This window comes from Asterias amurensis, chromosome 7 (genome assembly GCF_032118995.1).
Source record: "Asterias amurensis chromosome 7, ASM3211899v1".
In the NCBI taxonomy this organism is placed as follows: Eukaryota; Metazoa; Echinodermata; class Asteroidea; order Forcipulatida; family Asteriidae; genus Asterias; species Asterias amurensis.
The window spans coordinates 2,791,402-2,801,227 of NC_092654.1; positions in this window are offsets into that span (position 1 = coordinate 2,791,402).

The window sequence follows — 9,826 nt, forward strand, 5'->3', positions numbered from 1 at the left end:
TTTCTTGACAAATATGATAAATTCACAAGGCTATAGCCTTGTGTACATTTTCTTGACAAATTTGATAAGTTCACAAGGCTTATAGCCTTGTGAACATTTTCTTGAAAAATATGATAAGTTCAACATTTTCTTGACAAATTTGATAAGTTCACAAGGCTATAGCCTTGTGTACATTTTCTTGACAAATATGATAAATTCACAAGGCTATAAGCCTTGTGAACATTTTCTTGACAAATTTGATAAGTTCACAAGGCTATAGCCTTGTGAACATTTTCTTGGCAAATATGATAAATTCACAAGGCTATAGCCTTGTGTACATTTTCTTGACAAATATGATAAATTCACAAGGCTATAGCCTTGTGAACATTTTATTGACAAATTTGATAAGTTCACAAGGCTATAGCCTTGTGTACATTTTCTTGACAAATATGATAAATTCACAAGGCTATAGCCTTGTGAACATTTTATTGACAAATTTGATAAGTTCACAAGCCTTGTGTACATTTTCTTGACAAATATGATAAATTCACAAGGCTATAGCCTTGTGAACATTTTATTGACAAATTTGATAAGTTCACAAGGCTATAGCCTTGTGTACATTTTCTTGACAAATATGATAAATTCACAAGGCTATAGCCTTGTGAACATTTTCTTGACAAATATGATAAATTCACAAGGCTATAGCCTTGTGAACATTTTATTGACAAATTTGATAAATTCACAAGGCTATAGCCTTGTGAACATTTTATTGACAAATTTGATAAGTTCACAAGGCTATAGCCTTGTGAACATTTTCTTGAAAAATATAAGTTCAACATTTTCTTGACAAATTTGATAAGTTCAACATTTTCTTGACAAATTTGATAAGTTCACAAGGCTATAGCCTTGTGAACATTTTCTTGAAAAATATAAGTTCAACATTTTCTTGGCAAATATGATAAATTCACAAGGCTATAGCCTTGTGAACATTTTCTTGACAAATTTGATAAGTTCACAAGGCTATAACCTTGTGAACATTTTCTTGGCAAATATGATAAATTCACAAGGCTATAGCCTTGTGAACATTTTCTTGAAAAATATGATAAGTTCAACATTTTCTTGGCAAATATGATAAATTCACAAGGCTATAGCCTTGTGAACATTTTCTTGAAAAATATGGTAAGTTCAACATTTTCTTGACAAATTTGATAAGTTCACAAGGCTATATAGCCTTGTGTACATTTTCTTGACAAATATGATAAATTCACAAGGCTATAGCCTTGTGAACATTTTCTTGACAAATTTGATAAGTTCACAAGGCTATAGCCTTGTGAACATTTTCTTGACAAATTTGATAAGTTCACAAGGCTATAGCCTTGTGAACATTTTCTTGAAAAATATGATAAGTTCAACATTTTCTTGACAAATTTGATAAGTTCACAAGGCTATAGCCTTGTGAACATTTTCTTGACAAATTTGATAAGTTCACAAGGCTATAACCTTGTGAACATTTTCTTGGCAAATATGATAAATTCACAAGGCTATAGCCTTGTGAACATTTTCTTGACAAATTTGATAAGTTCACAAGGCTATAACCTTGTGAACATTTTCTTGGCAAATATGATAAATTCACAAGGCTATAGCCTTGTGTACATTTTCTTGACAAATATGATAAGTTCACAAGGCTATAGCCTTGTGAACATTTTCTTGACAAATTTGATAAGTTCACAAGGCTATAACCTTGTGAACATTTTCTTGGCAAATATGATAAATTCACAAGGCTATAGCCTTGTGAACATTTTATTGACAAATTTGATAAGTTCACAAGGCTATTATAGCCTTGTGAACATTTTCTTGAAAAATATGATAAGTTCAACATTTTCTTGGCAAATATGATAAATTCACAAGGCTATAGCCTTGTGAACATGTTCTTGACAAATTTGATAAGTTCACAAGGCTATAACCTTGTGAACATTTTCTTGACAAATATGATTAATTCACAAGGCTATAGCCTTGTGAACATTTTCTTGGCAAATATGATAAGTTCACAAGGCTATAGCCTTGTGTACATTTTCTTGACAAATTTGATAAGTTCAACATTTTCTTGACAAATTTGATAAGTTCACAAGGCTATAGCCTTGTGAACATTTTCTTGACAAATTTGATAAGTTCACAAGGCTATAGCCTTGTGAACATTTTCTTGGCAAATATGATAAGTTCAACATTTTCTTGACAAATTTGATAAGTTCACAAGGCTATAGCCTTGTGTACATTTTCTTGACAAATATGATAAATTCACAAGGCTATAGCCTTGTGAACATTTTATTGACAAATTTGATAAGTTCACAAGGCTATAGCCTTGTGAACATTTTCTTGGCAAATATGATAAATTCACAAGGCTATAGCCTTGTGTACATTTTCTTGACAAATATGATAAATTCACAAGGCTATAGCCTTGTGAACATTTTCTTGGCAAATATGATAAATTCACAAGCCTTGTGTACATTTTCTTGACAAATATGATAAATTCACAAGGCTATAGCCTTGTGAACATTTTATTGACAAATTTGATAAGTTCACAAGGCTATAGCCTTGTGTACATTTTCTTGACAAATATGATAAATTCACAAGGCTATAGCCTTGTGAACATTTTATTGACAAATTTGATAAGTTCACAAGGCTATAGCCTTGTGAACATTTTCTTGACAAATATGATAAATTCACAAGGCTATAGCCTTGTGAACATTTTATTGACAAATTTGATAAATTCACAAGGCTATAGCCTTGTGAACATTTTATTGACAAATTTGATAAGTTCACAAGGCTATAGCCTTGTGAACATTTTCTTGAAAAATATGATAAGTTCAACATTTTCTTGACAAATTTGATAAGTTCAACATTTTCTTGACAAATTTGATAAGTTCACAAGGCTATAGCCTTGTGAACATTTTCTTGAAAAATATAAGTTCAACATTTTCTTGGCAAATATGATAAATTCACAAGGCTATAGCCTTGTGAACATTTTCTTGACAAATTTGATAAGTTCACAAGGCTATAACCTTGTGAACATTTTCTTGGCAAATATGATAAATTCACAAGGCTATAGCCTTGTGAACATTTTCTTGAAAAATATGATAAGTTCAACATTTTCTTGGCAAATATGATAAATTCACAAGGCTATAGCCTTGTGAACATTTTCTTGAAAAATATGATAAGTTCAACATTTTCTTGACAAATTTGATAAGTTCACAAGGCTATATAGCCTTGTGTACATTTTCTTGACAAATATGATAAATTCACAAGGCTATAGCCTTGTGAACATTTTCTTGACAAATTTGATAAGTTCACAAGGCTATAGCCTTGTGAACATTTTCTTGACAAATTTGATAAGTTCACAAGGCTATAGCCTTGTGAACATTTTCTTGAAAAATATGATAAGTTCAACATTTTCTTGACAAATTTGATAAGTTCACAAGGCTATAGCCTTGTGAACATTTTCTTGACAAATTTGATAAGTTCACAAGGCTATAACCTTGTGAACATTTTCTTGGCAAATATGATAAATTCACAAGGCTATAGCCTTGTGAACATTTTCTTGACAAATTTGATAAGTTCACAAGGCTATAACCTTGTGAACATTTTCTTGGCAAATATGATAAATTCACAAGGCTATAGCCTTGTGTACATTTTCTTGACAAATATGATAAGTTCACAAGGCTATAGCCTTGTGAACATTTTCTTGACAAATTTGATAAGTTCACAAGGCTATAACCTTGTGAACATTTTCTTGGCAAATATGATAAATTCACAAGGCTATAGCCTTGTGAACATTTTATTGACAAATTTGATAAGTTCACAAGGCTATAGCCTTGTGAACATTTTCTTGAAAAATATGATAAGTTCAACATTTTCTTGGCAAATATGATAAATTCACAAGGCTATAGCCTTGTGAACATTTTCTTGACAAATTTGATAAGTTCACAAGGCTATAACCTTGTGAACATTTTCTTGACAAATATGATTAATTCACAAGGCTATAGCCTTGTGAACATTTTCTTGGCAAATATGATAAGTTCACAAGGCTATAGCCTTGTGTACATTTTCTTGACAAATTTGATAAGTTCAACATTTTCTTGACAAATTTGATAAGTTCACAAGGCTATAGCCTTGTGAACATTTTCTTGACAAATTTGATAAGTTCACAAGGCTATAGCCTTGTGAACATTTTCTTGGCAAATATGATAAGTTCAACATTTTCTTGACAAATTTGATAAGTTCACAAGGCTATAGCCTTGTGAACATTTTCTTGAAAAATATGATAAGTTCACAAGGCTATATGATAAGTTCACAAGGGAACATTTTCTTGAAAAATATGATAAGTTCAACATTTTCTTGGCAAATATAATAAGTTCACAAGGCTTTATAGCCTTGTGAACATTTTCTTGAAAAATTTGATAAGTTCACAAGACCTTGTGAACATTTTCTACAAAAAATTGAACATTTTCTTGAAAATTATTTTATATATTTTATATACCGTAACCTTGTTGTAAAGCAAAATTTGACAACAAACTGGGTAAAAACATCAGTTGTGTTCATGTTCACATGTTGATAGTTTCAAGGCTGCAACAGGTGTTAGCGCTCCATTCAGGGCAGTTTGAGTCTCCCTGGGTTCTTTCATTCAGGCCTTGCTTACGAACTGAGACTGTTGACTTAGGTGCGCCTTCATGGAGAACATGGTTCCTTGGGAGATGCAGTTGTTAATACCACCTCGCAGTTGGTTCATATGTAAAATAAAGCAAATATTCTTGGATTAGTCTTGTTTTAATAATCTGATTGAACAGAGTATGAATGCAGCGCAATCTTGTAGTTAAGTACACCCATCCAAACAATATATTTCAGTTTCAAATTTGGCCTATTCATCCTGGTAAGGTTCGTCTAAAACAGGGCTACCACGTGAAGGTCCCAGGATACCTGCCCCACACGGTTTCCAGAGTCGTCAGGGCCTTTGCACCGCCCTCCCGGGCGGGTCAGGTCCGCCATCCCAGAGTTATCCAGGACAGTCCCCTACTGTACTATCGCGGTCCGCTAGCCGAAAAGACTAGCGAACTACTTCCGTTGGTCGACCATTTGTGATAACACCGGCACCATCCTCAGATGAGGAGCCCAAATGCACCTTTAAGATCAACCACCCAGTGGCCCGAGCCGGAAGTAGGACCCCACAAGCCACGTGCAAGTGTCCAGGTCCCTTTAATCTTGCGATCCGCAGGCACCACCATTTATTTCGATCCGCAAGCACCACCATTTATTTCGATCCGCACGCACCACCATTTCGATCCGCAGGCACCACCAAGTTAGCGCGCAAAAAAACGCGTTTATGCTTGCTTGCTTGCAAATGTGTACTTATTTACAAGATGCCAACTGTATAGTGAGCTGCCAAAACAACCCACCACATGTAAAGCATCAAATATCAACACATTTAAAGGCCGATTCATACTTCCTGCGAATGCAAATTTGACGTCACAACCCTCCTTTCGCAACGATATTCGCAAGTAAGTTGAGCAGAGTTGAACTGCTGGGACTTATTGGTTAAAAATTTGTGTCGTCAACATTCGCTTGGCATTCGCAGGAAGTATTAACTGGGCTTTACTGATCTAAAAACGATATCTTACTTTTGTTTATTCATGATCCACATGAGCTGCTAGGATGTCTCGATGATACTGATGTTTTCATACGTGCTTGCTCTCCTTTATACCCTGCAGCCTGTAAGGTGTCAGTAGGGGAGACTGTATTGGTACTTGTTTTCAGGAACTACTGGCCCTGAAAGGTCAAGTTAACAGATAGAATTACGTAATTGTGACCCACTATTTTGTCATGTACAAAATCTCTTGCAGAGGTATTTAAGACCACCTCTCGATATATTAAAACCAATAATAACAATGGTGGCTTCTTATAGTGCTCAGGTCTGTGACGTAGCTTCCACATTATTACCCCTGGTCACTGAGCCTTAAATTATTCCTTAAACCATCTCATCTCCCTGGGGAGTATACAGCCTATTCTGCCAAATATGTAGCCTGTACCAGGCATGCACCTGCCAATTGAAAAAAAAGAGGAAAATTTACGAAGGCACAACGCCAGTGCGGAGCGAGGCAGCCGAAACGCCACGGGACATGATACCCACAATGGTACCTAGAAAATGTTGAGGTTTATTATGCTCAGTCTTAGGTGCATTGTTAGCATGTACTAGGCTTAGTTTACATGATTGTAATTGTACACTGTTGTTGCCAGGCATATATTAGGCTAACAAAAACAAACTTTTTTTCACTTTTTTTTCACGGAAAAAACCCAAAACAAAAACGCAGAATTCCGCGGAAACGCGAAAGAGTTGCATGCCTGCTGTACTAAGCTAATCAATCACAAGAACCAAGTCTGCCCTCACAGGTACCCTGTTACTCCTGGGTAGAGAATGGTGATGTGAATAACCACAAAGATATTCATTTGTGTATCTTGCAACTATGGTGGTACACTTTGTTTAAACCAGCAAAGTGGGACAGAAAAGTAGCAGAAAAAAATCACCCCTTTTTGCCTTATCCCTAGTTCCAGAACTTTTGTTGTCTGTAGTTTATCATTGTATTTGGCTAAATAGAAATGAAAGCATTCCTATATCACCTGGCAGATTATTTATTGGCTGTGGCTATTGGTCGTGGTTCTGCGATTCTTGGTCAGTGCCTTAATTTTCTCACAAGACAGCAACAAGTGTATTGTTTATAAATCAAACCTCTCTTTTAAAACAAAGGCCAACAAAAACAATTGTTATAAATTACGTTATTACCTTTTTAGTTGTAGGCCTACATCATATTCAGATCAGTAGGGCCTATGACCTTGTTACCGGTGATCTCTTGACATCTTCATGATGGTGGCGGACAAACACTACAACGAAAAACATTTTAAAGGACAAAATAAGTTTGCATCTATAATTACCAATATTTATAAGGGGTATGTCAAGCAGTTTTATCAAATTAAGACCTAAAATTGAAAGTCAGCAGTTTTATCAAATTTGGGGCTAAAATCGAAAAACAAAACAAGGGGTAATTCCGGCCGTTTTATTGAATTTGGGCCTAAAATTGAAAAAAAAAAAATCACAAGGGGTAGGTCCAGCAGTTTTATTGTTTGGGCCTAAAATAGAAAAAAACACAATGGGTAAGTCAAGCAGTTTTATCAAATTTGGGCCTAACTTCGAAAAAATCACAAGGGGTAAGTCCAGCACTTTTATTGAATTTGGGCCTAAATTTGAAAAATCACAAGGGCCAAGTCCGGCAGCTTTATCAAAAATGCTGAAAAAATCACAAGGGGTACAATGGGGCAAGTCCAGCAGTCTTATGGAATTTGGGGCTAAAATTAAAAAAATCACAGGGGAAGGGGGGAGTCCAGCATTTTTATCGAAATTGGGCCTACAGTCAAAAGAAAATCACAAGGGGTAGTAAGTTCAGACGTTTTTATATCTGATTTATACCTAAAATTGAAAAAATCACAAGGGGTAAGTCTAGCAGTTTTATCAAGTTTGGGGCTAAAATCGAAAAAAAATTCAGAAGGGGTATAAGTTAAAGTCCAGCAGTTTTAAAGAAATTGGGCCTAAAATTGAAGAAAACAAATAACAACAGTTTTATTGAACAACAGTTTTTTTTAATTTGGGCATAAAATCGAAAAATCACAAGGGGTAAGTCCAGCAGTTTTATTGAATTTGTGCCTAAAATCATAAAAATCACAAGGGTTAAGTCCAGAAGTTTAATCAAGTTTTGCCCTGAAATCGAAAAGGTCCAGCAGTTTTATCAAAGTTGGGCCTAAAATAAAAAAAAAATCACAAGGGGTAAGTCCAGCAGCTTTATGGAATTTGAGCCTAATATTGAACAAATTGCAAGGGGTAAGTCCAGCAGTTTTATCAAATTTGGCCCTTAAATTGAAAAAATCACAAGGGGCAAGTCCAGCAGTTTCATCAAATTTGGGCCTAAGTTTGAAAAAATCAAAAGGGGTAAGTCCAGCAGTTTCAACCAATTTGGGCCTAAAATTGAACAAATCACAAGGGGTAGTAAATCCTCTAGTTTCAGCCAATTTGGGCCTCATTTAAAAAAATTCCAAGGACCAAGTCCAGCAGTTTTATCAAGTTTGGGCCTTAGAGACCCTGGACACTATTGGTAACTGTCAAAGACCAGTCTTCTCGCCATATACATAAAATAACAAACCTGTGAAAATTTGAGCTCAATTGGTCGTCGAAGTTGCGAGATAATAATGAAAGAAGAAAAAAAACCTTGTCACACGAAGTTGTGTGCTTTCAGATGCAAGTTGATTTCGAGACCTCATCTTATTCTGAGGTCTCGAAATCAAACTCGTGGAAAATTAGTTCTTTCTCAAAAACTGCATTACTTCAGAGGGTTATCACAATGTTTTATACTATCAACCTCTCCACAATACTCGTTACCAAGTAAGGTTTTATGCTAATAAATATTTTGAGTAATTACCAATAGTGTCCACTGCCTTTAAATTGAAAAAATCACAAAGGGGCAAGTCCAGCAAGGCCAATTTATGTGTATCCGACACTGTCCCAGTCTACCCGCAGGTCACTCGATATAATAAGTTTCCTTTGTGATTTATCTGCAAGAGTTGGCGTGATTTTTCATGCGTGACCTCGGTTTGAAAATATAATTAGTCCAAAGGGCTTCTGAAATTCAGTCTTTTTTGGCCTTAAATCTGAAAAGTATTGCCAGAAATAATGTAGAAGTACGTTGAAATTAAGAGCACATCTGTCGTTTTGTTTGAAAAAAAATTGTTGCAACTCAAACTTAAAAAAGAAAAATTTGTACGTAAAAATGGCTTCAAAAAGGAAGAAAACAAGTCACAAAAACACGGCGAATTTTCCCGTTATGAATGTCAGCAACAGTCCCCAACAGTCCAGATAAATCACAAAGGAAATTAGTGACCTGCGGGAAGACTGGTTCTACTTGAACCGGCTGTGAATTTTTTTCCCCAAACGACATTCCAATATTGTTTTCCCCTGCCGCTGTGATTGGCTCTTTTCCGAAGGCAGAGGGCGGGTATTCAGCCAGCCACGTGCGTTTCGAAAATACCGCCGTGTCAAACTGAGAGGTCTCAGTGTTTGCTTAATTTCTACTGTTTCAGAAACTCGTATTGAACACAAAAAATCTCCTTTCGAATGCTATAAGTCATATTCTACTCACCTCTTAATTTTTTGTAGTCTTTTTGTTCACTGAACTGCATGTAAATTCTGGAAGAACATGAGAGAAAATTGTTGTACCTTCAGCCATTTTGTCTTGCTAGAGGGAAAGAGGACGCGCGTGGTAACGGTGATACCAAAGCAAAGACGTTATGGGGGAACATTATTTTCTTGATTAATTTAGGGACGATATAAAAACAATAACAAACTATATTTTATTTTATAATATGATTGTATAGTTTATATTGGACATTTGAAATTGTTTTGAACTGTTTTTTAGCAATACTACGGAAGAATGAGCTTCGAGATGTTTCAACCCTATATGGACACCCCTTTGAAGAATGGAACGTGCAAGCCCATTTCGGTCCGTTTGGGGGGGGGGGGGCAGGGTCGTCTGACCTGAATGGCAAGCTGTTTTACAAAATCTTTTGTGAAGGGGGACAGTGAGAAATTCAGTTATATTCATTTATAAACCTTACAAAGCAGCCTGCTGAGAAGTAAAATAATGCAACGATAATGGACGTTAAAAAACACCTTCTTTTACCCCTTACAATTTATTTACAAAAAATGCTTTCAAGTTTGGGAAAATGTTTGTTGTTATGAAGTGCGCCCTCTCTTGGC